A 26119-nucleotide genomic window follows, 5' to 3' on the forward strand; every position below is an offset into this window, starting at 1 on the left:
ACTATTACTATTTTTTTTCTGAAATGAATTGGAATTAGTGGTTCAAAGAAGACATAGGAGAAGGGATGCTCAGCCAGAGGGGATGCTTTAGGGACTTAAGCATTCATAAGAAAACCTTAAGGTCTTTTTGAGACAACTCAGTAACTTCACTACAGACCAACTTGAGCCCTTCATTCTCCTGTAGTAGAAAAAATAAAACGGGTGATTTTACCATACAAATGTTATTTAGGAAATAGCAATTCTGTCTCAGCTATATGGGCAGCATATATGAGAATATAGGAGAATAGCTTAAGAATTAATACAATATCTTCAGCAGAGGCAAAAACATTTACTAATATAGATAAAGAGTTCTAACACAGATTGAGGAAGGGAACAAATTCAGTGTGGGGCACATTCAAGGAAAGCAAAGTTGGGCAAAGTGCCATGGTTTGGGCACGACCAAGTGAGGAGTTTGACAACCAAAGGCTTCTAATTTGAGCGTCACTGTCTTGTATACCACTGTCCATTCCACATCAAGGCAGTTATAAAATTGTTTTACCTCTTCCTGCCTTGCTTCCTACCATACATAAAACCATCACAACAAAGCTTACCGTGTCCACAGAGAGTTCTGAGGTCCTCAGAAGACAGCTGCTATGTCCAGATTACTCTCGTTATCCTCATCGGCTGCCCTGTCAGTCGACAAAGAGGGTGGATTGTGGTTGATGGCCATGGAGATTCCTTTTCATCACCAACAATTCCTTTTAATCTAACTCACCCACCAGCTCTCATCTCCAAACCCAACAAGGCATATAACAGTAAATCACCTCACCCAGGCACTGCCCCAGCTTGGAGAGGGGATCGTTGTATTTTTTCTGCCTCAACCCAATTCTGCTAAGAGGTTTCTCAAAGATCTTTGAGCTGCAACTCTATCAATTCCTAGATAATGGAGGACAATTAAAGTAGTAAGGTGCCAAAGCCATAAAACACTTCTATCCCAAGGTGAGGAAAGGAAGGAAAAGGACAAACGAGGGAGTTTCACCTCCTGGTGCTGCAGTCCTGGAACTCTGCACCACTCAGTGCCCTCAGTTTAAAACCAACTTTGGGAAAACGGGAGGAGTTCAACAAAAGGTCAGTGGATGTGACAGAGATTTAAAAGAAAGGTTACAGAGATGAATTCATCCACTATCAAAGAAAGAGCATGAGAAGCAGGAATGCAGTACCTAGAGTTATGTGTGTTTTGCCCACGGGGAGTTCATAAGCTGCTGTTGTCCGTGAGTTCTCCTATACATACCGGATTTAACCAAACCCCAAAACTCAAGGTGAAACTCAAACTTCTCTGGATGAAGTCACGCAAAAATGTACTACATCTACTCCTGCATGATTTGCCATTTCCATATTGCATAAAGCACCTGAAACCCCTCATATTTCACATGGTTTCAGGTCCACAAGAAGTTTCAAATAAGGCTTGATTCATTCAAAACATGACCAAAGCTCCAAAAACCTCACTAAAATTTCATATAAATATGGCCATTTTGAGCTGGTGGTGATAATTCTTAGGAGATGAGGTTTCATACTGAAAGCCTGACATGTTTTTTAATACTTCAGTTACTAATTAATGGAGCTTTATTAATCTGTTAACCTACAACACCCATACAAAAACTTCCTCTCTGATGAGCATTTTGTTTCTTTCTTGACATTTGTTAGAAATTTCATGGAACCATTACATGGGAAAGGCGGTGTCCCTCAATCAACTTTTTTGTTGCTTTACTTGAGGGTCACACTGTAAAAAGAGGTCAGAGGGCAGAGCCTGCTTCTTGCAGCCCACAGATCTGCTTCCATCTCCTTTCCATTGTGGAGCCTCTGTCCTACAGTCTATGTCCAATTTTCCCCTATATAAATAACATATTTCTGTGATTCTGTGATACCTATTTCACTTGAGAAGGAAGCTGCGATTCTGAGCCTTTATGTTTGTGAAGAGCTCTGACATATTACAAGGAGCTGACAAACCTCGATGCATGGTCATCCTTAAATATCCCCCAAGACCTGTCAGACTCAGCTTTCCTCACCAGTACGCACTTTCTTTTTAAAGAGAGGGCGGAATTATTTCAAAGATAAAACAAACAGAGATTGTTTTTCAGCTTTTCTAGTACTCCGGCTACAGCCTACGGTTGCCACAATTTTTAAAAATAAATAAATAAATAAACAAGGGGGGCATGTTTCTCCCAACAAAAGAACACTTGTCTCAGCTATTGCTTAAGAAGCAAACCAAAAGGTAGAACACCAAAATATTTTCTGTTGCTCGGTGGTGGGCACAAGCCGCCGATCCCTGGGCCGGGACAGGCAGAGGCTGGCACAGAACCATCCGGATGGATCCCAAATCGGCGGTGACAGTGGCAAGAACCCAAAAGACCTGTTCCTATTCCCGGGCCTGCCGGTCGACGTGCTAAGTGGCTTGGGCAAGTTTCTCCGTCTCGTTGTGCTCCCTCTTCTGCCTGCCTTATCTGTTTAGGCTCCTGGGACAAGGAGTCTCCTCTCACGGGGTATTTACAGGATGCCAAGGCATTTAGGTATTGCTGTCAAATAAATAACAGGCTTGGGAACTTTAACACAGGGGAAGGCTGAGCGCAAGTCTGGTCTCCCTTACCTCTTGTGAAACCAGAGGCGGAGGTCTTAATATACAGTAACTCCTTTTTGGTTGCTTCACCGGTGTTGAGAGCGTTATTAAAAATCAGAAAGCCGTATATCAAGAGGCACGTGACAGCGAGCAGGAATGCCAGAGCGTGGAGAAGACACGGCAACCTCAGAGGACTTACGTTTGGCCCGGCAGACACCGCTCAGCCTCTGCACGCCAGAAATAGCCGCGGGACGCAGGCGCAGCAGCCAGTCTGCCCGCTCCTGGTGCCAGTCTGTGCTTCTGCATCACTTCACATTGCAGCGCAGGCTCTATTACACCCGAAGTTTAAATTTAGTCGTTTTTGTAACACAAAGAGACAGTGCAACGTTTTTACGACAGAGAAAACGAGGAAAACAAATGGAACAATCTGCATATGATGTTATTTAAGTTACGGTAATAAATGACATTCTTTAAATAGGATTTTTAAAGTGCAATGATAACCTTTTCTAGTTGATTGTGCTCTTCTAAGAGTACTATTAGATTATAAATATTGTCAATCTTAACTCTACAGCTAATGAATGTATCCGTCAGCATGGTGGTAGCCCACATGAAACGTGTTTTAATGTGGATATTCGGTGTGCTCACTTACAACTCCAGTATGAGACAGAACACGGCAAGCTGAACAATTCAGATATGATCAGTACCTCTGTCTTCACAAAACTCCTTCTGCGGAACAAGGACCTCTATTTTATAGACAGTGACTAAAAACAAAGAAAAATAAGTGACTCATCAAAGATCCCATAGGGAGTCTGTAGCAGAACATCAGGGTCTGCACCAATGGCTTAATCAAAGAAATAAATCGTTCCACTATAATGGTCGAGGCTGTGCACAGTCTTCTCCCCATTAATAATAAAACAAGACAAGCCCCACGAGCTGAACACAAACAAGAATCCCTCACACTGCAGAGGATTTTAAAATTACAAAGCTAATTCACCTGGCAGCTAGGAGAAATCAGATCTCCTCTTTCCCAGGAGCAGCACACACCAGCCCTGACAGCAAACACCTACTCCTGGGTGCCCGTGGCTGCAGAGAACCACGATTCTGACTCTGGTGCACAAAGAAACCCTTCCCAAACCATCCCGTACCTGGGATGGATCATTATCAACACCTAGTTTTTATGGCCTGACCTGCACAGATGGCCTCATGCTTCGTGCTAGAAGGGGCTGTCCGCATGTACCAGGTCCTAAGTCATCGTTTGATCACTTTTCTGCTTAATTGCTGTTTTTAATTACTTCCATGGTAACAACAAAAAGTCAGTCTAGGAATGGAAAACAATTCTTTGAACGGCTTCTGCCTTTTTCTTAGGCTCAAACTACTGCTGCACAACCCATTCCCGATTAATATGGGGCCCTCACGGGAAAGCCACTGCCTGTCTACTGATTTCATTTCCTACATCTTCTCTTCTTAAAATCACAATACGAGTCCCCCAAAAGCAAGGGCAAAAGGTCCTTTATTTTATCTTTACAAGATGACAGTGTTTTTTCCCTTGCTATTTTCTTGCAGGAAGATATATTAGCACTACATTTGCTCCTCCACGCGGTGGGATTTCTTAAATAAAAACGTATGTTACATACGTACGGACTTGGAACCAGAGCTGCATTAGCCTATTAACTATCCACATTTGCTTCAGACTTGGCCAGCCACCTAGAAAACCTGCCAAGACCTTTCTGGCAGCCTTTTCCCAACAGTTCCAGGAAAACATGGAATATTCAAAGAATTTTAGGGCCTCCCAGCTTCGTTTGTCACCACTCTCCTTGCCCACTTATAACTAAATCACAGGCAAATTGCTCTAATGCCCTATTAAAGATTTAAAAATGGCCTTTCTCCACAGCAGGGTATCTGAGGACAACTCCACGCTAATATATAATGCAGTGCCCACGTTCGTCCGTAACGCGATGTGGCACGAGGCAAGGAAGGGGGCTGATTTACAAACTTCGACCTCCACAAGTGAATTTCTGTCTTGCCTGGGGTTTTTAAACCTCCCTCAGATGCCCAGTCAAAGGAGAGATTCATGTTCCCCTCATTGTTACCGTGGCAAATTACCACTGGGGTCTCGGGCCTGTGTTATACAGGATCTATCTCCTTTTAAAGCTGTGGCAGGAAAAAGAGAAAAACCCTGCTGTCCGTACTAAGAGCAAAAACTGGCCCACTTTTAAAAAATTCAAGAGAATTATGCTTTAAATAATTTGACGAGGCTTTCTTATTACACGGAAGAAGCCTGCCTGTGATTTCAGACAAGTAGTCTTCCCTAATTCCTAGCACTAATTTACACATTAGACATTTAACCCTTGACTTCAATATGGATTGCAAGTTCACAGTGACACCACGCACCCCACATCCCTGCTCTCATGGTCCACTGCATCCTTCCTAGGTGCCTTTCAGCACCCCTGGACTCAGTTCTGGCGCAGGCCTCTGCACACCGAGTGTTAGGATTTCACCTTGCATCCTATTATTCTCAAAACTTGCCACTCTTTGCTCCTGAAAACCTCTTCTAGCACTTCAACTCTGCAGTCACTATAGGCTTACAATTCTCTACTTCAAAGGCATGTGACAAACATATCGAGAAAACATAAATAAAATACTTGCCATCACCAAGATAATATACGTATTTTGCAATTCAAAATTGCCCCTCTATTGGAAAATAAACCAAATGGAGCATTATAGGACACACTGCACTAAAAATTGCACCGGCTGATCTTGGATTTCTTCAGCCCCTTTAGCTGAAGATGGAGGAGACTTCGAGACAGGTCCCTAATTCTGATGTACAGCCCTGAGCGATCCCTTTAGGCAATGCGGCCACCAACATAGGGCCCTTGTGGATTTATTACAGCACTATGGTTACAGCTTGCTGACCGGTGACTTACATCCTTGAACCCTACAAACAGACATGATTCAGCAGGCAAATTACATCATTACTAACATAGTAAGCAGTAGACACTGATTTTATTTTTTCCATTAAACCTACACTGTTCAATTTCTCGCTCAGTACCCATTTTCACACACAAATGAAGGGAAGCACGTGACTGAAACATCTCCATTCTCTTAATAATAACTTCTCCTTCATAAATAAGTTCTCCTTTCATATTTCAAAAGCTATTGGAAAGGCAATTTCCAAAATCAACTCAAACCACAAGATCTGTAGCAGACAGCAATTGTGCCTTGCCTTCTTCCCTTCCTGTTTCCTTCCTGTTCTTCCTCTCTTCCTTATTTTTTTTGTAAAATCCTGTCCTCCAAACCTAACCACCTCACTTATGGGAGGAAATAGAAAGCCAAGGGGAAGCTGCGGCATTTGTCAGACTGCAGACAGCACTATTGCAAACCGCTCTCTGGTGCCACAACTGCTACTCCTTGTCAGAAGAGATGAGAAGGCACTTCAAACACAAGGGAAAAAAAAAATCCTTTAAAATACACCCACATCAGGGACATTAATCCAGGAATGGGTTTAACCTTCTGCTTGCAACAATTCCTTAGAACTCACTAACAGCAAGGAACACAAATGCTGCCTGCAGCGTTCAGGGGACTGGGTGTAGGTACCCCAAAGCTAGAACGTCCCCGAGCAGCCCCAGTTTCCAGCCAGCACCATGGGAAGAGCCAGCTCAGGCCCCCAGCAGCAGGGCTGTGTGAGTGCTGCACCATGCCCAAGCCCCTCTTGCCCCGCAGCAGCCACTCTGTGTGACCAGCTCCTGCGTGCCAAAGCCCAGCTCTAACCTCAGGCTGCAAAGTGGGTGTGAGAGCAGAACCAAGCGTAAGCCTGGTGCTGAAACTTTTACTACTTCTGGTAACACCAGCGTTCCAAGAAAATTATTTAATAAGGAAAGAAAGTGTCCCAACACATGGTTAGGTGCAGACTTGCAATCCTGGCTCTTCCACCCAGCCCTTCCAGTGATGCTGCCTGCCCCTGGAGACATCCTTCACCTCCCTCTGCTTTTATTTCTGTACAGAGCCCACACGAGCCTTCCCCATCACACACAGCGACTGCAAGGAGCTGCAGGTGGACCACGCCGCTGGATAACTCCTTTCAATGCTGCTGTACCATGGTTATTCAGTATGCGAGCCGAAGGGAAAGCCAAACATCTATCAGCTCTTCATTTTATTTGTCAGTGGTGAACTATGTGCTTAATCCTTTGCAAGGGACAGACGCGGACTGGGGCAGAACCCAGACTTCTCTCGCATACCTTCTCCAAGAGTGACAAGTGTCGGCGGCTTTGCACAGTCGAGGGCTGTCCTTCCCACTGGTTCTTCCCTGGTCCCGAACTGCTGCACTTCATCCTAAACCCTGACACGTGAAGTCTAGACTCAGCTCTAAAGTTATCAGCACAAATTAGCAAAGTTCTACGTATGGTTATTAAAAACTTAAGTATCTAATCTGTTCTAGGCTTGCAAACTTCTTGGTCCCATTAACTGCTAAAAGCAATTAGGTTCATTTTTAATTAAATACTGGTGAAAAAGAATTGCTTTTTAAAACATTTTCTATTTGTCACCATTTAATTTCACTGCACGTCTCCTTGTACTCACTTTGCAAGACTACCAGAATTTCTCGCTCTACCTCCTCATTATTTCTTTTCTTTTCATTATGATGTAAATTTGTTTTCCTTTCTAAGGGGCAATGGTTCTGGGACATTGATTCAGATACCTCCATGCTTGGGCCCATTTTTGCTGGCACCTTTTTGAGCTACTCATCCTCAGATTTGGTAGTACAGCTCCTGCTCTGCATGCCTCACTGTCTTTGGTTCCCAAAACATAGAGGGTACTCACATGAAATTCATGTCAATACCATGCAGGATGTATCCGCTCCACATTTATTACAGGATCAAGCCCTAAAACGTTCAAAAAAGCTTCCATTGATGGCTTTATCTGTGGATCTAGGAACACCAGGCAACGAGGTCTGACTGCCTATCAGGGATTCAATGAGGAAAAAGAAAAAAAAAAATCTTTCTTTACCAAACATTTGCCTGACTGGTTAAGGCTTTTTTGGACTTTGTCAGTTGCACGTGTAAAAAATGGCCCATTCACAAAAAATACTCTTATACTACAATTGTTAGACATGACATTTACACGTCACTGTTAATTATAAATGACTTGATCTTGACATTTCATTAATACATTATGAAAGCCATAATGAAACCCTATGAGCTGTGTGTCACACCTGTAACAAAGACAAGCTTTAGAGAAATCACAGTCTTGTCACCAGACCTTGGCAAAGGGTGGAAGAAAAAAATGGCAGCGGGGTGACTCACGCTCGAGGTGGGTTTATCCTCAGTGGCCCGAAAGGGGCGAGGGGAAGCCCCCCACCCCAACATTTGCTCCTCTGTGGCATGATGCAGTAGCTCAGTTACCTGAACACAAGAACCTACAGAAACATAGATGGAAAATAGAAATTAAGGACTCTGTAATGGCCTACACTGCTTTAAATGGTATTTGTAGAAGTGATGATGATTGTAGTGGGCTTTTTTCTTAAAAAAAAAGTGGTGGTATGTTAAGAGGTGGCTGGCAGGAGACTGTGCATGGCTCCAGAACCTATCCTGCAGCCCCCAGCAAGGCCCCCACCTGGAGGCTGACAGCTCCTCCCCATGGTGAGTGCCTACATCCTTAGTGGCAGTAGGAGCTCCTCTCCTGCTTTTAAGAAAATAATTGTTTGGAATATTTTTAGCTGGTGGGATCTCATTGGCAGCACTCCTCAGACAAGCTTGGGTCACCTAACTGGAGAGAAAATTGTTTTCTATGGATGTGAGAAGGAAGCAGGGAGAGACAGAGCTATCCAGGAGCCACTGCATGGACCACACAATGTTGAATTTCAGTCTCTTTCCTCATCTGCCCCAGAAACCTGATTCTTGAACTTATTTAACCGAGAAACAGGGCCATGACATTGCACAGACGCTAATTTCACTCTATCACATGTAAAAACTGATTTGCCCAAGGAGAACACATTTTATATTTTGAATGTATAAATCTAAATATATGCACCTGGGACTGCCTGCAGATGAGTGGAGGCAGGGCAACCAGAAGTTTTGTCTTGTTTAAAAAAAGAAAAAGAAAAAAAAAAAGGAGGGAGGGGCTCCAAATAAACCACTTTGGATCTTCTGCTGTTATGGGAAACTTCCAAACCTCAGATTTCCTTTCTGTTCCGATTTAGACTGGAAGCTTTTATCAAAAAGTTAAATCCTGGTAACCCAACACCATGCACATAGGAGTTTGTCTCTGACTGAAGTCTGAATGGATACAGAACTTATCTCAAAAACTCACACTGCAAATGTTGAACTTCATCTGGTTTCATATCTAACCACCAATCTATGGAAAGGTGAAAGCAAGAATGAGAAAAAAAAAAGTTGGTCGAAAACAGATGTGTGTTCAGACCTCTGCTGTGGCCTAAGGCTGTTCATTTCAGAGAGATGAGCATCTGAATATTGAGCTGGTCTATGCCAGCTAATTCTTTCATTTTCCAGTTGCACTGTGAATTGCAATCAATATCTACATCTAATTGAAAGGACATAATTTTCCCGTATAGGTTATACTTGTTGACTCTAACACACGCAAAAAGAACTTCCTCCTTCAGTAATTTACAATTTCAAAAGGAGAGAGTAGCAGCATTTCTGAGGTCTGGGCTTTGAATCTGGGTAATGAAATTGTCTTATTTTTAACTGTCTGAGCAGCTTTCAAGCAGAAGCGTGTTAAAATTCATATTAATTTGTGCAGTACCCTATCATCATCATAATTTAGCTCACAAGGTTGCTGTGCTTGGAATTCCAGTTATGACATGAATTCTATACATTTTATACAGATTTATAAATGGCATCAATAGAACACTTAGGGCCTTATTCATTAAACAATGAGTCATTCTGGCATTCCATTCTATTTCATCCCTGTTCTTGCAAAACTTTTATGTACAAATTTGACTGTACTTAATGCATCTGATTTAGCAGCAGAAGTGTTGCAGCATAGTTTCAGCTGGGTGTGGAAACAGATGAAAGGCATTGTTAAAAAAAGAGAAAAAAAAATCCCTCTAACGGTTAAAGTTTTTGAATTTCAGTTTCCTTTCCAAAAGATCAGCATTCAGGGCCCAGGAAAAAGCCCTTGCCTCAGCTTTCTCACCGGCACAGGTTGGTCCTCTCCAAGGACAGCTGTGAGGCAGCTCGGAAGACACTTGAAGGTCTGCAAGTAATCAGGTACCAATTTCTGTGGATAACCAGAGTCCCTCCTTCTTGGCTGGCACCTTTCACAACTATCACAGCCATACGAGAACACAGAAGCAAAAGAAAATTTGCAGTAGTGTATTATTTCAAGTATTTTCTTGCTGCCCAGCAAACCAAAAAATTACTACTGAAGACAAGGCTTCAGCAATTATTCTTTAAAAAAAGTTAGTGGTGTTGGAAGAGATATGGCTAAACCACAAGAGGCTTAAAGACTTCCCTCAGAACAGAGTTTATGACTGTGGCACCAGAAAACTCTAATAATGATGCTGCAGGACCACAACACGAATTTTCAGAATAATTTCCCTGATGACCTAGAGCTTTCATATGGACTGGTTATATTTTGTGTGTGTGTTTTAAAGGAGAAGTGAGTTAAAAATAAAAAGAGTAAAACAAAATAAAGCCTGTCACCTATCTTTGAGGAACACGTCTGGATTATAAATAGTGACTAGCAGCATGCCTACCCAGCAAAATATAGGACTATTTTTTGGTAATCTTGATCTGGGCAGAGCACATGAAAACTGCAGTGAAGTCATCATGGTATGGGTTTTAGCATGCTCTGGCAACCAGAGTACAAGGTCTTCAGGGACACGCTGGTTGCTTGCCAGTGGGATTCTGTCTGAATTGTTCTCGTTACTTCATTAAATCCATTCAGTCCAGGTAAACCTGCATAGACCACAAACCGCTCTCCGTTTTATAGTTTGGACACATCAGCGCGTCTGACTGTATTTTACCTTCTCTTTGTCCTTTCAACTCTCCTCCTGACTGCAGGGGATATATGGCTGTAATTTCGGGAAAGCTTGCTGGAGCAGAATGGTCTCGGAAGTCACCGCTCCTCTGTCACGTTTGATTGGGGTTAGAAAACAGTCTCCCAAGTTGTTGGGAAGGGTGAGGGCACAGATACACGGATGTACATAAAACAAGGGAGCCCACTGGCTGTCTTTTCATTGGAAACCATTCCAAGACCTCATCATTCCTTGGATGCCTGCAGTTTTCTTCCTTAAGTATATAGGCATCAGCGCCTATTTTTGGTCTTTATCCTTAATAAGCCACAATAAATTTGGAATCCATTTCACTACATATTCTTGCACATTAGTGCACCATCTACCAAGCCATCACCATGCCAAGAAAAGCACAATACTATTTGCACCCACTGTCCATAAGGGAGAACAAGGATGTGTGCTCAAATAAAGCGTACCATCTCGTTTTCATTGGTCCTCTCACCAGGATATTTCTGGTACTTCATTTTATATTACAGACTTAAAAGGACAAAAACCAGATGAAAGTTTAGATTTCATTATCATAGGACAAACAATTCTCTGGGAGGTGGACTGTTTCTTTTTCACTCTGCATTCCAGTGGAAATATTCTCTTAAAAACAGTTACTATCTCTCCTACTATTCACAGACTTAACTGAATAAAAACTGGGAGTGGAACAATAATGGAAGAGAAGGAAACTAGAACACTTTTGTCTGTTCATTGTGCAAGCTGAGAGAAACAAGACAGGCAATTAAAGGAACTGTTCAGGGCTAGACACCTTGCTTTTGCTTCCTCCTCTTTTAATCTACAGCTCATGAGTTGTTCCTTTACTCACTGCAAAAGGTCCATAATTGTAACACTGCCATATTCTCCTGGAAATCTATTTAAATGGCATATGATAGAAGCCATATGATAGAAGCTTAATTACATAGAGGGCATATGGAAGGCATATGACATAAGGACATATGGAAGGCATATGATAGAAGGGCATCCGAGGACATATGATGGAAGTCTAATTAATTGACAATACATTCCTCTCATCAGGGGGAGAGCTGGAATGCTATTTTGTTCAGAAGAAAAATATGCACATTGAATTATGCTTATTGTTAACTCCAGAGTACCACTGACCATTCTCATTTTTCATTATTATTCCTTGTTCTTTGGAGCAGAGAGATTATTTGATTTACATATCCTTCTGGCACATAAAGTTGAGTCTGATAGCCACAAATATGTGTGTTAGCACAGACAGTATATACATTTGAACCTTACAAAGTTCCCTTATTCCAATAGAAAGGAGGTCTAAAATTCAACAACCAAAAAGGAAAAGAAACAGTTATTTGGGAGTCGTTACCATCCATTCATAATATTATTCCTAGAAAAGTATCAGACAGGTAAAGAGTCGAGCATTATGGAACAGGGCCCATTGACTCTACACTGGATGTGGGACAATGCAGCTTGTTGGATTCACATCAGCTGAAAATCTGCACTTCCAGCTACGAAAAGATTTATGGGGTAGAGAAATGAGGTACTTCCTAAAATATGCCAAAGATTGCTCTTTTTTACCTAGCTGCATATGTTTAATGCATGTGCCTACATGAGACACAAGAGCAGTCATGCGTTAGCCCTGATGCTTGCCTTGTCCTAAGGAACTGCAGAGTTACAAAATGCAGTAGTGATAGCTAAAACATCTTTGGAAACAAGATGAAATAAACCCCACTAGTCCACTTTCAGTAACACTCAGGAAACCAACGTCTTCTCTTTGCATTCAGTAAACAAGGGTATGCAGATATTTAAGATTTTAAGGGCCATTTTACCAGGAAAAAAAATAAAATAATAATTAAAAAAGCTTACTTAGGTAAAAAAAAATACCTCAAAATATTGCTATCATTTTTATATTTTTCAGATTAGCATAAGGAAGTGAAGCATGTGCCTTACCTTTGTTTTTATTAAGTAATTTAGGAAGTTTATCCACTATCATATAGTCTCTCGTTACCTCTGGGAACTCCAACTGTGGCCAGAATCCCCCAGCTGTATAGGCAAAAGCCACCTGTTCTGGGCCGCAACCAAGCATTAGGGCCACCAGCCTCATCCAGGCTGCCACAGAGCCCAAACCCTGAACACTGTCATCGTGAAGATCTTGGTTCTTGTCCTCAAATGCTGAGCATTACAGGATTTTCAGGCCTCAGATACTTAGACTAATAAAATACTAGACTACATTTGCAGATACAAATTTAGGTACACTTCCTGCATTTTAGGCACCTAAGATACATCAGAAACATGGTCTCTGGCCTGTTTGCCCAGAACTGCAGGCTCAGCCTGTGTCCCTTCTCCCCACAACAATTCTGGGGCAGCTCTGCAACTCTTTACCCCAAACTGCTGCGAGGGAGGAGCAAACCATCTCTACAGGACGTGTTCAGAAGCATCAGCCTTTGAAACATCTAATTTAACTGTGCAAACCTAGGAAAGAAACCTCAAGAATCACCATTTTAGCTAACTGTAATCATTACTGGATATTCCCTAAGAACAGCTCTCCCGAGGACTGTGTAGATTTAGGTACTTTCACAAAAACCCTTCCCAGTTTTATCTGGAAGCATCAGCACCAGCCTCCCACCTTCCCGAGAGGCAAGGTGTGAGCCAGGACTCATTGAGCTCCAGGGCACAGCCTCATTTATCTGCTGTTGTAGAAGTAACTGAGCCAGTCAAGGACTAACAAAGAGGGAAACCTGCTTGCAAATCGCAGTAACTGATACAATCCAGGATGTTTTTTCGTGTTACCTTTGGAGACTTCTGATTGCTGACCGTGAAGGCAATAACACTGATGTGTTGCCATGGTGCTTTTTAGGAATGTTACACATTGCGTTTCTTGAATGCTAATAAAGGAAGACAAGCATTACTCGTCCACTGAATTTGCTAAATGCTCAATAATATAGTACCAGTAGGTTAAAAAAAAAAATGCTGACAGAATGAACATTTTGGAAGTTCTGGAGAGGCAGAAGAAAAGAAAAGGTTTTCCAGCTCATCTTACCTGCTCTTTCCTGTTCCACGTGTCCAGAGCAAACATTGCTGAGGAATTATGGTCGCTCATCACGCCGCTTTGTGCAAGACCCAAGGAAAGCTAGGAGGTTGTACAGTTATCTCCCTTGGTGTAATTCTAAACTATACAACCTACTACCTCAACCTGGATGCATGCAGTCAAAAATGCTGAAAGCTACCCACCACTTCACAGCCGACATAATGTCAGGGGTTCTAGTTAAAAAAAAAGCGTCCTCAAAATTCCCAGTGCGCTAATTTAGAAGTAATGGATGTGTTGCTGGTGAAACCACACCAAAACCAAATGCAGTTCTCTGCACTACATATGTTAAGACACGATAAGCCATGGTTATTTCTGCTAGGTATAAACAAGATCATGGTCACTTTTCACACAAGAAGGAATTTTGTTCCTGGCCAAAAAAAAAAAGAAAAGCTTTTTCCCCTCCATAGCAGATGCATCTGGACTACAGCACAGAACATATGCATACATTTTCTAAAGCACTCAGAAACGTTTAGGATGAGATTTGTTCTAACATGTCTTTTCCTTTTTGAACACGCATAGCATTGACCCCGGAACATGCATCTTGGCTGCTGAATGTTGAAAGGATCATTGCAGAAGTGGAATTAGGAGAACTGCAACAGGGGGTAGACCATTTCAAGTAAATTTTAAGTAAACTTTACCCTTGCATCAACTCCTTGTTAAGATTAATAATCTTAGAAATGCAATGCTGAGCCTGTCTCAGTAGCCAGAACAAGACGGTGCTCCCTTAACAAGGAACACATTACATTTTTTACTTGTATTAGTTCACAGTCAAACAACCAGGATGTTATCTTTGTGACTCATTCCCATTACCCACCAAGCTATTGCTTAAAGCAGTATGCTGCCTATTTATTAGAGCTTACAAACAGGGATTAGCATCTTAAAATATGCTAGTGCAAACAGTGGAACTGAATCGGTCCTGAGATCCTGCCTCTCAGGTGAATGCATCCTCAGGCACAGCAGCTCTGTGCTGGAAGGGGATTACATAGGAATCAAACCTCATGAACGAATGCTGAGCTGTGCTGAACAGATAGCATCTTGGTTGCTCCTATTTTCTTAGGATAAAGTAGCATTGCTGATTATGAAAAAGCCAGTGCCCTACCATTGTATTCAGAACCTGTCTAGAAAAAAAAAGAAAAAACGAAAAAAAAAAGAGGAAGGTGAGAAATAAAATAACTCTGGAATTCAGCGTGCAACAGTGGAAGAATATCTGGGGGAAAGACAAAACAAAACAGTATTTCTGCAAGGTTTAAATGTACATGCTGTTGATAGTATTAGTGAATTTTCTAATGACTCCATATTCAGGAAAGTTTGCTCAGCTCTGGAAATCCAACACATTATTTGAGTTAACAGCACAGTGTGGTACCATAACAGTAGAGTCACTGTTAACCGTTTCATTTCTAAGCACAATGATCCAACCACAAAACTGGATCACGAAACCATGGTTCTCTGGTCCTGCTCTCCAACCAGGAGCTTTATTGCTGTCTGAAAGCATCCTGAACCATCCCAATTCCTTGACATAATACCATCCTTTCTGTGCACTGAAATCTGCCCTCAGACGTGAAATCCAGTGATGTAACCAGTAGAGCTCTATGGAATCCAATGAACCTGTTCTCATTTAGGGTGGCAGAAGATCTCAAATCCCACTCATTTTCAATGTGACAAAGGAGGTGTAGCTCCCCTTTTGACTTGTAAATGTCCTATATCCCATTCTGCAGCTAATGCAGTTTACGTATAAACTACACCATTTCAGTATCACATGGATAAGCTCCTCATTTTTACTACAATTTATCTTTGTTGCATCTCAGTTTTGCCATAAATGTTAGATATTACATAATTTGAAGCATTTTTTTAAATGATTACCTGTATCTGATCATTATAATTAAGGAGAGCACTGTTAACATCACCGTTGCGATGAGACTGACAAAGGCACACTTTGCAGACCAGGCAGTTATAAAGCTGAGCTGAACAAAGAATCCTTCAAGAATTTGCTCCAAAATAGTAGGGAAGAAAATTTGCTTTGTTTCATTTTATTCCCAGCTCACTAAAGGTCCTTTCATAGATGTAGGAGAAAATTCTTTATGAGCAACACACTCAACTTGAGCCTAAATAACCTCATTTTTCCTCGGGTTGGCAAATGCCACCGTGCCTGTTTTGTTCCTGACTCGCCACCTCTCCTTGCCTCCCTTCCACTGCAACCTCAACTTCCTCTTCATCGCCACACTTACAAATCCCTGAGCTGTCAGCTCCGTGCTGGCACTTAGTCAAGGAGCGTTCTCGCTCCCTCCCTCGCCGCTATATCGAGCCGGGGAGCTGTGCCCCGCTTGGCACGCGTCCTTCCACTGCAAGCACCAAGACCACCGTGATGTGGTCGTGTCCGTGCCTGGGACGAGGTCCTCACCAATAAAATACTCTCGTCCAAGTTCCCACCTATGCCAAAGCCAGTCTGCACAAATACAATGGTAATAAGTGAGCCTTTATGTAGACCTTATACAACCTATGCCTGCTTGAGAGCTACTTTACAGAGAAAAAAAAAAAAAAGAGAGACTAAGATAAAGCATTTATAAACACTCAAGTAGCTTCTGTCCCAGGGTCTGATACCATGCTCACCCTCCAGTCAATTTTTAGACACCTCCACGACCTGCTGCAGAAATTATCCGGGCAAGTTTCCCCATCTATGAGAGCCTGGACTCAGAATTAGATACTCTGCTATCAGCACTCTGAACTCAGATGAAGCTCGGACAGATGAAAGTGTGTTTGCACCCCAGAGGAACAGTAACTTCAAGCAGGAAAAAAAAAAGAAAAAAGTGTTGCACATCTAGTCGTGCCATCAGTTACAATATCTGCTGCTGTTACTGACATGAGGAATTGAGACCTAATATTAAAACAGAAGTCACCTAATTGCCATCACCTCAGCACCTTCCCTACATCTGTCAGTGCCTGGCTAGTTGGGAACTACCTACAAGCCATAAAGATTCCTCTTTTAGGATGAGAGCAAGAGAGACTCACAGCACCGATGTCTACTGAGACACTTTCTTTTGGTGGCGTGACTCTCCCTGTTTGTTTTCTGGTGATTTTAGTCAATTATGTCTTTACCCAATTAGCACAATCATACCTAATTATGTAATTAGGGTAAATATGTAATCTAATGACAATGTTCAATTATGATACATATCGATGTCATAAAAGTTCCTATTAAATATAGCGGTAGGGAGAATGGCATCACACAGAGCCGTGCGTTCTATATAAGTTCATGTGCCCCAGCGCCTATTGTTCGTGCACCCTTTTAGGCCCCTCGCTGCTTCAGAATCTGAAAAATGATTTCACACGTCTGTGGACAAAAGGAAATCTCCGTCCCAGCCCAGGCAGTTCTATTTTAAAGCGACAGTATAATCTAAAAACGATGCCCTTTACTCTGTGTAACTCTGACTTGTTAAATACACGCCGTAGCTGCAGCAAACCTCGGGGAAAACCTGTCCTCCAGTGGGAACAGGCAGCATTCGTGCTCGGTGATTTTCAAATGGGGAAGACACTTCATTCTAGCAGTTCCTCCCAGCCAGATCTGGGGCTTTTGTCACCAAAATTAATGGCAGCCCATGCCACTGACCTCAGAAGACCTGAGATCAAGGTGCAGGCTTGGTCTGGACTAGAAGTTGTGCAGAAGTGTTGCTTGTTTTACTGCGTGTTCCCTTCATGGACTTCAGGTGAGAGCAGATCTCAGAAACCTGCTTCCTTTATTCTGCGCTAGATGAATCCAAGCTTTACATTTAATTTCCCAAGCCAACTAGCAGAATTCAAATCCAGCGCTGATTTTAAGGATTTAATGGCTAGAATACTCCATTTTTCTAAAACTTCCTTCTGTGCAAAGCAGCAATTTAGTCATGTTCTACAGAAAAGCTGCTCTTCAGAGGTTACAACATCCCCAAATTATAATGACACAGAAAATAGTGCCCCATGTATTAAGCCCCTTCAGCTATCCCACACGTGTGTGTGTTTACAGACCACTCATTGACTTCACAGGGTCAAGATAACAATGATGCCAGCAATGGAAGCCCGGTACAAATGAGTTCAAGAAAGCAGAACTCTATTTTGTTATCACCAGCAGTGAAATCATCATCTGACATGTGGGTCTGAATCTTTATGGCTGTGAAGGATACTGGAAGAGGAAGAACCCACCTTCACTTTCAGATCCCAGGCAGGCTGCTGCCGGGCTAGCCAAGGAGGGGGTGGGAAGCAGAAAATCCTCATGAAGCAAACATACTTCCTGAAGTCATTGAGAAAAAAATAAATACCAAAACCCACAAATGATATTGTTCCAGTTTGAGGTCTGAAATCTTGTTTGCTAAATTTCAGCCTGGAGTGATCCGTTAAAGAGAGGACTTTCAAAAACCTCAGCCTGATGCGATTTTACAATGGAAATGCTGACACGATTCCTACTGATCAGCTCTCCCCGTCAATTCTATTCAATGCAACTTTGCTGTTGGGACTTGGTTGTGACGAGGAACCTCAAGAGGTTCAAAGTTTATCTCTAGGCTCAGAGAACTCTCCTGGAAGCCTGGCAGGTGGACTAAGGAGGTCGGGAACTTCAAGAGGCTGCAAGTTAAGGCAAGAAGTCTCCTCAGCTGGGCTCAGCTGAAAACCAGAGCAACTATAATATTTTGAAAGCTCTCCAAAATTTTTCAAGGCATTACAAAAATGGTCTGCGCCTGAATTTTTAGCAAGAGTTACAGCAATCTGAAGATTTACTCAACATGACATTTCAATATCTGGTAGTTTCTAGGGGAAGGGTAGCCACACTCTCGCTCCCGAACCAGACATAGCTTTTTGTCAGCAGCTGGAGCACAGCAGCAGCAACTCTAGACGACCCCAAAACCTCATATTTTTTTCCTAAGGCCTGCCCTGTGCTTGAGCAGTGCCCTCTGGTTTTGGTGTGAAGCTCGGCGAGCCCAGGTTGAACACTCTTGTTCGAGATCCTGCACAGCACGCCGAGGACCCAGAGCCAACGCTGGTTTTGCACACACAGAAAGTAAAAAAACTTGTAGGGGATTACCAGAAAGCCATATAAAAGCCTGGTGCCACTTCCATGGTGGCATGGCGAGGCTGCTTTTCACCGTGATACCGAGCATCTTCAACCAAGGACACCTCTCCTCCTTCAGGTCACCTATGTTACGGAGACTGCCTGGCTCAAGGTGTCTGCCTCTCAAACATCCGTGTCTAAGAACATCCTCTCCTTATTTTCTCCCTCGCTGATTAAAAGCAAATAAACAAAGGGAAAAAAAATCAGATTACTGAAGTAGTTATTTATCTGCCTTTTAAGAGTTTAACAAGATTTGATTATCTGAATAAGAGTATTTGGATAAGGTTCAAATTCCAGGGTACACAATTACATTCTGCTTATCATGATTCCCATTTGCCACTGCATATGGTTATACTAATTACCCGAATGCTATTGTGTGCTCCTCTCTGCTGACAAGGGCTTACTGTGCTCCACACCAGACGAGACTGGGAAAAGGGGGAGCAGGCAAGTGAAATAATTTTTGCACCCCAGTGGGTGCCATCTAACACGCTCGTCTGCGAGCAGCATTACAAGAGCTTTCAGGGAAAGATGTCATTAACAGAAACGAGAAACAGTCTTGTTGTTTTGAGGGAGAAGGAGACGGTTTACCAAATCTGAAGAAAAAGAAGAGTTTGCTTTGGAAGAGGTTTGTTTTTCTTCCTCAGACAAGAACTACTGCTTCTGGATTAAACTGTAACTCTGGCAAAATGAAACACGCTTGTAGTAAAGCTCCCGCAGATGCAGACACAGCCACGTAGTTCTACAGGAGGCATTTTTTTCGCCTCTTGGGAGGCACTAAAGCAATGGCTGCATATTGATAGAGAATGGGACTGCATTAATTAAGGTACCACGTTTTTTTTTGAGAGGATATTGTGATTTTTTCATGTCCCCAAGGCCTTCCTGGTACAGTCTATGTGCAGATGCTCTGGGTTGTTGCCAGCTACAGCGACTGCCTTCTATTTCCTTAAGTTCCTCTGCAACAGCAAACTGGGGGAAGCTTCCAGTACTTCCTGCCCTGAGCCATTTTGCAGCATGCCCGTGCATGGCGATGTGGCCGCTGTACCCTGCATGGCACTTGGATCAAAGCTGCTGCATAAATGCGAGCTCCTTATCAGCAAAGTGAGGAAAAAAAATAATAATAATCCTAAGGAAAATACAGGTAGAAGCTCCACGGACTCCAATTAGCTTTTTTTCCGTCCTAAAGGGAAGATGCATTTCAAGGTTCTTCACATCATTTTGTCAGACTCGAGTTTCGCTCTAAAACTTAATGAAGTGCAGTGAAACACAACCAGCAGAAAAGAAACACAAATGGACGCTGAGAACACAACACGGTGCTTCCCGAAAAGATGAGCCGAAAAACAAAGGGCAGAGGGAGAACATCAGAGGCTATGGTTAAAAAAGGTGGGGGTACCTTTATGAGAAAAAAAGCTAAATTAAATTAAAAAAATAGTAAAATGTAAGAGGAGCAGGAAGAGGGGAGGGGAAGGGCACATGAGCTAGTGGCAGGGAGGCAGGAGCTGGAGCCAGGCCATGCTAAGAACTAAGTTTGGTTCCAGGAGGGCAGTTTTAGCAGCATCAAGTGAACAGGTATAGCAAAAGAGCACTCGGGTACAAAGACCTGAGCTACACATCAGAAACCAGGGCTCTGCCATGCTCAGAGAGCGATGCTGGTGCTCCTGGCACAAATGCTCACCCTACCAGTGCCCACGCCGGCATCTCCCCTGTAGCCATGCAGCAGAAGAAGACAACGGTGTCCAAGAGGCCTCTTTGTGCAGGACCCACAGCATCTCCAAGCAGAGCTGCCCCTTTTTCCTTGCCAGCAGCAGAAAACCAGCAGCCCCCAGCACACGTGCTGAGCCTCAGAGCAGGATGCAGCAGCTCTCCTCCCAGCAGCACGGCCGACACCTCAGTCCCATGCCTGGAGGCACATTTCTGCAGTTTGCTTGCTAAGCATCCAGCCACGTGTAGATCCAAGTCTCTCACCCAAAGGAAAAAAGCTGGATATTGATGAGCAGATCCCAACATAGTCGGTGAGAGACTGCACCGAAATATGGTACAAAAGAAAAGCCCGTTTCCTCTTTCCTCTCCCTAGATTCAAATACTCGTTTTCTAATCCAAAAATATGCTTTCAAATCCTCCACAACCCCAACTGGAGCATCTCATTTTGCAGCACATCTGCCCAATTTCTTTCCCACAGGCTCTTGGCACTCTCAGAGCAATGTCACCTGAAGCGCCAGCCTCCAAAAACATCAGTGACAATTTCTGGGCTTTTCTCAGCATATTCTGCCAGGTGCCTGACGTCTCCGGATGGCTTTCCAGGGAAGAGGCCACCATGCAGACGTACGCCTTATAGTGGGAACTGCATTTGGCCAGATTTCTCTTTGGAGGTTAGACTAAATGAACCAAGACTTCCTTTATAGCCGTAAATGTAGGAATCTAATGCACTGAATATTTAGGGTGTTTTACAATAAAATAGTAGTAGTAATAATAAGAGCAATAATAAAAGGAAACAAACAAAAACCATGGCAAGCCTCTAGCAAAACCAAATCTCACTGCCACCAGTAAATGCAACCTCATCCTGCCTCTGTCCTAGCTCATGATGAACGATGCTCGTTCCACTGCGGCTGAAGCAACATCCACTAGCGAAGGGGAAAACAGGGGCAGGAACCAGCACCGGGGAAGTTTTGGGACACTGGGAGCCTCCAGGGCCCATGTTCTGGGCCGCACGTCTCAGCACTGCTTCAATGTGGCCTTGCGACACGTTTGCCTGGAAGAGATGTGTCCTTCACCCTCTTCAATCACCTCTTACTGTCCATTTTACGAAGAGCCAAAGCACCGCTTGTGGACACGTGCCACAGGCCCTGCACAGAAGCACCTGGAGCCCACAAGACCAGAGATAACGGGTGCCAAAAAAAGGCTGCACAGCACCGCACGGCCCAGCCAGCAGCAGGAGATCTGCTGGAAACCACACACCTACTGCAGCCACAGCTTCCCAGCTTGGTGTCCTACACGTGCAGGAGGGGAATATTGCCTGCTGAAATGCACGGGCATATAAAATGGTCAACCGTGCATTTTTTGAAAGAAACGGAAAAAAAAACAAGTTTAATTCACAGGGAGAAAGAAAAGCAGTTAGGCTGCAATTTTATTAGCAGATGCCTTCTTTGCCATCATTTTATGTTTCTATAATAAATAGAAAACACATAGAAAACCCTGGAAATTCAGCAAGGGGAAAAAAAAAAAAAACATTTTTGGACTGCAGCAGCGTGTGTCAAACCAGCCAAGTTCAAACACAGAGAAATTTAAAAGTGGAAATACAGACCAAATCTTTGGGTAGAAATAACACTGAAAGCTGCTGGAAAGAAACAGTCAGACTTTATTTTGAGTTCACGTTCTAATTATTTTTGTACAGAATCTGTATGTTGGGGTTTTAAAAAAACTTCTTCAAAAATAATTGTTCCACTTTCGCAACTGAAAAACGTTAGTTTTACGCAGCAGGTTTTATATTGCCTGCTTACGTGGTGTTTTTTTTCCCCTGCTCTACCAATCTTTTGGAGTTTATAGCGTGATTTTTTTCCCCCTTAAAAACTATTTAAAAAGAATTAAGTGCCGTGAAATTAGGAGGAACGGGATTCTACACTAAACTAATTTTAAAGGGAGCGAGGAGTTGGAGGGGCGATCCCTGCTCTGCCACAGAGCTGCGAGCCTGCAGCGTGTCCGGAGACTGGAAGTTACTGGCTATAAAGACGAGCAGAGGCGCCTATTGCTCACAAACAAATCGCCGTCACGAAGCGAAGAACGGATCCCCGTTACTTTATCAATGCAACAATTCTCCCCGCGTCCCCACAACCTCGGCATTCGACAGCCGAAGAGCCACCTCTGCCCCTGCCCCACTGCCAGACCTGGTAACGTAGCTGAGATTTCATTTCTTCGGGCTGATGGCAAATACCTTCCCCCCCGTCCCATTTTATTCAGGCACAAACGAGCTGCTGGCTTGTCTGCGTGTATTTTAACACTAACCAAAGCTGAAAACTGATATGATAATTGCAGAACACGATTTGCAGCTCTCATTTTGTATCTCTTAAAAGGAAAACGGGAGGAGGGAAGAGTGGGTTAGACGGAAGACACAAACAGCAGAGTTCAACATTGCCAGCTGAAATGCAGAAACACACCACTCTGTGCACTTGCCAGACAGACACATACCTATAGATACAAGCTTGTGTGGAATATGACCACAAGTTCGGATCTACGGGTTTGTGGCAACAGGCATGGAGCTCTTCTGCAATTTGCTAGGTTTGGCTTTTATTTTTTTATTTTTGCCCCTTTTTTTTTTTTTAATAGAGGAAAACCATTTCTGCAAACGAAATTTCAGAGCTGTTAGTAAGCAGCAGCCTTCGCTCCCCTCCGCACCCCAACACCCCTTCTCTGAGGGGGGGAAGAGTTGCTTATTGCCTTTGCTATAACACCAGCTCTGCTGCTACAGCTTCCCTTAAAAACTCAGCAAAATAAAACAGATCTGAAAATAAACAACATAAAGAAAGAGGTCTGCCTTTCTCTCTTACAGCTCCTTGGCTGGCCAGGACTGCTGAGGATTACACAGAATTAATGGCCAGCGCCGGTGGCTATCGCTAACGGTGTAGCAAATTCGGAAAGAGCAGGTTTCAACGTACACAGCACTGCTATACACATGCAAACCCCCACCCTGCAAAAAAAAAAAAAACAACAAAAAAAAACTTGTCCCGTTTCCATTCTGGCAGCCTGGTTAAAACAGGCAGAAGAAACAACTGCGTAAGAGTTGTTTTAACTTTCAGAGAAGTCATTACTGAGCTGGGGTGCTATTTTAATTCTGTTTTTAAAGAAGGAAAAATAAAAGTCCTTTCACTTTACTAACCAATCCAGAAAATTCCCCCAACTCCAGCTCTCTGCTGTCTGCCTGCATTTCTTCATACAATGACAAACATAAAACTGCTTTAAAAGTTTTCCTAGTAAGTCTTGAAAAATAATCGCGGAGCAAAGTTTTGTCTCTGCGAGCAAGAAGCGTCCCCCTCCTTCCCCCAAAGTTTCCAAGTTTCTCTCCCGCGTAACTAACATTTCCCATTAATGAAATTTTATTGGGTGGGCAACTGGTGGGGAACGAGGCCGAATAGCAGGCTGGCTGTAAGCTCCAAAGGGAGGGTTTTTGAACAAAATCAGTCAGAATAACTGGTGCCTAAAGAGTCACAAAATGTTCGCTCTCTACCTCTTCTCTTTCTTCAGAAGACAAGCGAAATCAATGCAAGCTAATATTATTCTCTATAAAAATGAAACAGTCAGCACTTGGAAAATAATTTTGTTATTTGGATGCTTTTAAAAAGTTCTCCCACTTCTTGTGGAGGTTCTTAAAATAAAACACTTCAACCTTTCCAGCCTGGTAAGTATGCAATTAAAATATACAATTTTCCTTTATTGGAAGGCTGCTTGAGCTGGGTTACACGAAACTCCTGTTCCATCCAGCACCAGAGACGTTAAACTTTTGCCATCTGTCCAAAGGTTATCTGCGAAATTGATTGTCTAAATTTAGATTCCTACACTTTCTACTGTGATACCTACCTTTAAAGTATCCAGCTTTTCCAAAGTTTTCAGTGCCCGAAATTCCTACCAAGAGCAGAAGCTGCAGGCGTGGAGCATCTTTGTAAAACCAGCAAAACTTTTAGGTAGGACCCTAAATGCAATTTGGGAGCACCCGGCTTTCGGAAAGGTCTAGCCCTGCAATGTGTGCAGCAGTCAAGGCAATGGGTCGGGGAGCACGTGGTCCTGCAGACAGAACAGAGTCACATCACGCACAAATCCACGTATTGTGCACTTCTTTGGAACCGAACTGCAAACGGAATATAACAAATGTTCCCCTACCAAAAATAACCCAAATCCTCCAACCACGAAGCTCATTTATTTCGGGGAACCTAAGACTGTCATTCAAATTGCCTCTTGACCCTTCTATTAGGGCCTAATAGGCACAGGATCGGGATCAGGAACACTGCTGCTGCCTCTATCAGTATTTCTTACAAGGGAAAGGCTTTTTTCCATCAGCCTTTTGCACGTCACTCCCATGTGATAATGCAATGCTGCATAACAGAGAGTATTTTCTTTAGGAGCATATTCATTTTGATCCTAATTTTCTTTACCTTAATGTGTATATGTATATATAATGTATATAGGAGGGTATGAGAATTTGCACGTATCCCCTGCTGGCAGAGAAATTCCTGATTTATTTGTATGAGATGGGGAAGTACTGGGCTCACTGAAGCACACGTACTATGCAGAGGTTACATTTTTACTAGGTTTTCATAGTTCTAAAGCATTTTTCTTTTCCCTTAATATCTCACAATCTCATTTTCTAACCACTGGGGTATAGTTGAAGTCCTTGAAGGAAACCGAGATGTACCATTTGGGTGGCCTGTGCATACCTCCTGTGGTAGGACATGTGGCCTCAATTCTTACTGCTCTGAATGGAGGTTGCAGGCACCCAACGCACTTCAGCAACTGATCTTTATTAGGGAATTATCACAGCTCTTCTCAGAGGCAGAACTAAGCCAGACCTTCTAAGAGCCCACCGCAGGCTCGTAAGGACAGCTGTTAGGTGTTGACCCAAAAAGAAAAATATAAATACGCCCTTTATTTAGTTCCTGAACGAGGGCTGATCTCTGCTGCAGTTCTGGCCCAGCAGCTCCCACTGCCTTGCTACCTGACGGGCTTTCACAGAACAAAAGAGAACAAGTGTTAGGATCCATCACCATAGCTTCAGCTGTTAAAAAAGGAAAGAGAGAGAGAGAGAAAGCAGAAATAGCTATCTTTAGAAAAGCACCTATGTGTGCCAAATAAAGCACTCCGGCAGGTCCCCGCTAGGAATCCGATCGACCACTTCTGCACTCCTGGGAGCCCTGGGGAAAGGCAGCTGGGTGGCACAGACATTTCATTCAGTGGCACCCACACGCTGTAAAGGACGAGTGTCCAGGAACCAACCTGTTTCTTTTCATGCATTTTGCAAAACAAACTCAGGGACAGTTTCTGAAACTGATAAAGGCAGCAGCAAACGAACAGGGTTTTGTGTTTTGCTTTTTTTGTTGTTGCTGGTTTTGTTTTTAAAACATATAGATCATTAGTATTTTTTCAATATGTACTGCTTTTTAAAAAAAAAAACTATTTCACTTACATCCAATATATTCGGGGGGGTTGAAGGAGACCCACAGATTATACAAGACCTGGGTTTTGAAACAATTCCCCACATTGATTATTGTACATTCCCCATACTGTTATTGTACCTTTTGAAAACCTGATGAACATACACACAGTGGCAGAAAATCTATGATAGGCAAACAAATCAATCGTCTTCACACTGCATTTGACTAGAATGCTAAGATT

General features: G+C 43.0%; 1 long non-coding RNA gene across 11 annotated transcripts in view; it reads right to left on the minus strand.

The window, feature by feature from the left end:
• Nucleotides 1–26119, minus strand: part of LOC110353382 (uncharacterized) — a 328386-nt gene that overhangs the window by 187105 nt on the left and 115162 nt on the right. For 2 of the 11 annotated variants that reach the window (XR_011804899.1, XR_011804895.1), the window contains 3 exons: nucleotides 24311–24514; nucleotides 2793–23423; nucleotides 591–668 (listed from right to left, as the gene is read on the minus strand). This is a non-coding gene — a long non-coding RNA (uncharacterized lncRNA). Of the gene's footprint in view, nucleotides 1–590; nucleotides 669–2623; nucleotides 23424–24310; nucleotides 24515–26119 lie in introns of all 11 variants that reach the window. The other 9 variants (XR_011804905.1, XR_011804897.1, XR_011804904.1 and 6 more) reach the window with 9 other exon arrangements.

The sequence above is a fragment of the Anas platyrhynchos genome, chromosome 25, assembly GCF_047663525.1.
Source record: "Anas platyrhynchos isolate ZD024472 breed Pekin duck chromosome 25, IASCAAS_PekinDuck_T2T, whole genome shotgun sequence".
NCBI lineage: Eukaryota > Metazoa > Chordata > Aves > Anseriformes > Anatidae > Anas > Anas platyrhynchos.